The sequence below is a fragment of the Myotis daubentonii genome, chromosome 3 (genome assembly GCF_963259705.1).
Source record: "Myotis daubentonii chromosome 3, mMyoDau2.1, whole genome shotgun sequence".
NCBI lineage: Eukaryota > Metazoa > Chordata > Mammalia > Chiroptera > Vespertilionidae > Myotis > Myotis daubentonii.
In genome coordinates this window covers 166,561,402-166,566,286 of record NC_081842.1, presented here as the reverse complement: position 1 = coordinate 166,566,286, position 4,885 = coordinate 166,561,402, and the positions used below count along the sequence as shown (strand labels likewise).

General features: G+C 38.8%; 1 pseudogene; it reads left to right on the top strand.

Moving 5' to 3' along the window:
- Positions 1-3,921: 3,921 nt before the first annotated feature.
- Positions 3,922-4,685, top strand: LOC132229467 (thiamin pyrophosphokinase 1-like; annotated as a pseudogene).
- Positions 4,686-4,885: the final 200 nt, after the last annotated feature.

The window sequence follows — 4,885 nt, the reverse complement described above, 5'->3', positions numbered from 1 at the left end:
CTCAGTGACATTTGCACAATAACTGTTTAATCAGTAAATCATCACAGATATACTAGAAAGCTCTTAATGAGTAATACATGTTAAGCAGTTATAATGCCCTATTGGAAGTAAAAGGGCTGATAATCAGCAATACAGATTGGTAGAGACCCACAGCCTCTGAGAGTGAACGAAATTAAGTTAGGTCTAAAATCAATCAGATAGTAAGTAAGCTGTCACTAATAATGACAGAAACACTAACTTCTAGGATTAATCCCATAACTTTTTGGACTGCTGATACTTTCTGCTGTCAAATGCTTTGGCTTCTACCAGGGCATGTGGGCATTAATGGTGAATTAGTTATAGTAACTACAATAATGCAACTTTCCACTAGAGATTATATTTTTTCATATCCTTTTACTATATTTCATAAATCTCAATGTTTATATAACTTATATGGTGACCTGAATGCATTTTTCTAATATTTGATAATTCTTGCACAGCAAAGCCAACCTTTTCTTGTCAAGTTTATGCTATACAGAGTCCCAAATCACTTAACTTTTAAAAATAATATCAGAAGATTATTATCTCAATTGCAAGCTTTTAAACTGTCAAATTTATGAGACTAATTGAGATTCATTTTGATAGATATTTTTGATAATAAATAGGTTGCCTTCTACTATGTATTAAGGAACAGCTTCTTTCCTTTGCATTAAATTTTTTACGGTAAAATGCAAATAATTTTCCATTTCTTATAATTCATGATATTATTATCATATCCTGTTACATACAATGGCCATGAGCAAAAACACTCCTGCTGCTGCAATCGGTGCCGAAAAGCTTTCCTAAATATATTGTCTCCATTCCTAGATGCAGGAAGTTGGAATTTGGAATTTTCTCACAGTATTTGCAGGATGATGCTAATACTTGGTTATAATAGGCATTAAAAATATAACATGCATTTGTTCAATTCAAATCTTAAACAGCCAAAGCTATCTGAATAAAAATCATATGCTTTTATTATTCACTCCAGCCTATTAGCATTTTTAAATTATTATTAGCATTTATTTCCCATTTATATACAAATACATTCAATAGGAATTGTTATACTCTATAACCAATATGATACCCAATCCAAGCCTAAGTATAAATGTGTTCAGCTTTCTAACAATTACTTTAGGATTTGGAGAACTATATTTAATTGGAAAAATAAAAAAGGTTTTAAGGCACGTAAATAACCCACAAGCCCGGTTTCTTCAGACTTGAGAATGTTATGGCCTATTGAATAATTTATGTATGGCTTTGACTAACTTACAGGTGTTCTATAACACTAGAATCATATACTTGGGAACATTGTCATAGAACTGAGAAGTTCTTCTTCCTGAAAATCTAGATTGTTAGACTGAGGTACTTTATCATGGTGGTTTATAGTTCTAACGCTGGAGACAGATTGCCTATATTCATAGTTGCCCATTTCCAATTACGTGATCACGGGTCTCAGTTTCATTATGTATAAAATATGAATAAAGACAGGTACAATGAAACGATTAAATGAGAAAAGGTGATATATCTAAAACTTTGATAGTTCTTGGCATTTCATAAGTGCTCAATAAATATTAGCTATTGCCATTTTAAATAGATTCTAAAGTACATTTTTATTACATTTCAACATCTCTGAAAGAGGATGCATATTACAATCTATATTTTCTTTCAGTTATTGTAGGCCACAATGCAGTCATAATAGTAGCAAATATATAAACATAAAAATAAATATTATTAACAATTAAATATTTAAGTCGTATCTCTTCATTGTTGAAGGTCTTCTTTAATTTCTCTCAACAATTATTTTAAGCATATTTCAAATGAGTTTATGTTTTTGGATAGTATTGTAAATGGTATTTTATTTTCCAATTTTTATTGTTAATATGTGTGTATATATGTGTGTGTGTGTATATATATATGTATATATATATATATATATATATATATATATATATATATATATATATAGAGAGAGAGAGAGAGAGAGAGAGAGAGAGAGAGATAATATAGATAATTGATTTTTCTAAATTTTTTTCTTAGACTGTTATAATCAAACACCATAAACTAGGTGGTTTAATAAACAAACAGTTCTAGAGGCTGATAAGTCAAAGTTCAGCATATCAGTCAAACTGATTCCTGGTAAGATCCCCTTTCTGGTTGACAGCCTCTGTGCTGAGAGAAAAATCATCTCCCTTCTATCTCTAATTATAAGGACTCCACCCTCATGATCAAATTATCTCCCAAAGGCTATACCAAATATTTACAGAACATTCTATCCAAAATAGCAGAATGCACATTCTTCTCATGTGCACATGAAACATTCTCCAGGATGGGTCATATATTGGGACATAAAACAAGTCTTTATAAATTTAAAAAGATTGAAATCATATCAAGTATTTTTTTCTGATCACAATGTTATGAAACTAGAAATCAATTACATAAGGAAAAGTGGAAAATTCATAAATATGTGGAAATTAAACAACATGCTAGTAAACATGCAAAGGGTCCAAGAAGTAATCAATAGAGGAAAAAAATCTTGAGAAATATAAAAATAGAAATATCACCTACCAAAACCTATGAGATGCAGCAAAGGTGGTTCTAATTAGAAAAGTTTTTGCTATTTGTTATTGTAGGCATGTTAGTTTTCTACTGAAGCTACAACAAATGACCACAAGCCTTGTGACTTCAAACAATGCAAACTTATTATTTTACTAGAAGTCTGGTGCACGAAATTCTAGCCAGGAGGGGTGTCCCTCAGCCGGCCTGCGCCTTCTTGCAATCCGGGACCCCTCCGGTAGAGTCCCTAAGCCTGGCCGGTGATCAGGGCTTATCCAGGCTTTCCTTCCCTCAGCTGCCAGCAGCTGGTTGGCCCCCACCACTGCCACTGTTTGCCATTTGCGCGGCACTGCCCTCCCTTCCCCCACTACCGGTCTCCTCCCTCTGCAGGTGACAGACATGGGGTGCAATCGCTTGGCTGGCCTGGGCCTCCCTCTGCGGGGCGATCCCTGGCTGCCCAGCACACCCACCACAGTGTCCCTGGCTGGTAGCCTGGGCCTCCCTCTGTGGGGTGATCGATGGATTTCGGGGTCTCCAGATCGATCATCCCACAGAGGGAGGCCCCACCCACCCCACCCACCCACCGCAGCACCGCCAACCAGGTGGCCTGGACCTCCCTCTTTGGAGCAACTGATCATGGGGCTCCATGATCGATCGCCCAGCAGAGGGAGGTCCCGCCCACCTGGCCAGGCCCGCAATCAATCACCGCACAGAGGGTGGCCTGGGGTTCCCTCTTTGGGGCCATCACAGGGCCCCCTCCCCATTGATTGCTCTGCTGGCCAGTGGCCTGGGCCTCCCTCTTTGGGGTGATTCTTCCTGGAGCTCCCCCATCGGTTGCCCCACAGAGGGCGACCCTCTTTGGGGTGATTGTGGGCTGATGGCAGAGCATCCCGACCAATTGCATCGCACCCGCCTTGGCTGGCTTGGCGCCAGTGCGTGTCATAGCATGGTCGTCAGGAAGGTCATCCAGTCGGTCATTCTTCTGTTTGGTGGTTCGATCAATTTGCATATTACGCTTTTATTATTATAGATTGTCTTTTAGATCAAGTGGTACGGATCTCAGCAGACTAAAATAAAGGTGTTAGTAGACTGCATTCCTTTCTAAAGTTTAGGGAAGAATCCATTTTCTGCACATTTGGTTTCTTAGCAGAATTTAGTTCCATGCAGATGGAGAACCAAGATTTAGATGTTTTTGCTGCCTGAAATATAAGAGTAGTTTCCCATTTATAGAAATGGGCATTCTGAGGGTAGTGATCTCTCATCTTTAAAGTCAGCAATGTCAGTCAGTCCCATAGCCTGAGCTCCACTGCTGTGGCTCCATCCACCATTAGAGGCCAATAATCCGATATGGAGCATGCCTTTACCTATTGGAACCCCTGCTTCCTGCTGGAAATTTGAAATACTGCCTTGTAATTCTGAAACTCTGGACAAAAGTTTTTATCATCTTTGGAACAAATCTCTTTCAAGAGCCTGTGTTGATGGAGGCTCCAACTGCTACTATATAGTCCCGAAGGAGAGAGGGAAAGCTTTTTGCCTGAATTCATCAATAGGGACTTTGATTCCATTAGTCCTGAAGTTAGAGAATGCTGTGCTATTAAGAGATGTGAGCTGATTTCAACTCCTGATCAAGACCAGACTGACTTTATCAGATGCCCTGAAGTGCTCCAAAAGAAGGTAGAAGAAAAAGACCTACAGGTCGATGTGATTGTGACATGGGAGGACTTGCTGGGTGGTTTGACCAGATCGTGACATCTGTGAGGACCTTGTTCCAAAAGACTTGCATCACTTCCTTGCTAATTATAATCATCCAAGAGAAATCACTCATCTACATGCTCTAACCAAGAAAGCACAAATTGCATGTAAGCCCTGGAATGGAAGGTCATTGGTGTGGTCTTATTCCTGTAGGACAGCCTTGCAATCAGGTTCCGACAATGGGCCTAAAAGGGGAGCCTCAGAAGTCAGGTGCTCATTCTGGAACACTAGTCAGCACTTCCAGTACCTACAATGGATCTGGTGTTGTGACTATAGAAACAGACCACCCGCCCCTCTGGACCATGGCCATCAAAAACTGACCCAAGAACTGGCATTCATAGCCATGCCTCCAACTTACCTCATCTGCCTACAACTTACTGCTCAACTAGAACAGTTCTCCTAAGTTTGCAGGAATCTAAGCATCGCCATGGGAAACCCACTAGTTTTAAATAATTCAGGTAACATAAATGACATAGCTCAGTTTTATAGTTAAAGGGAAATAATATATGTGTGCATATATATATATATGTATATACACACATATATGCATATATATATA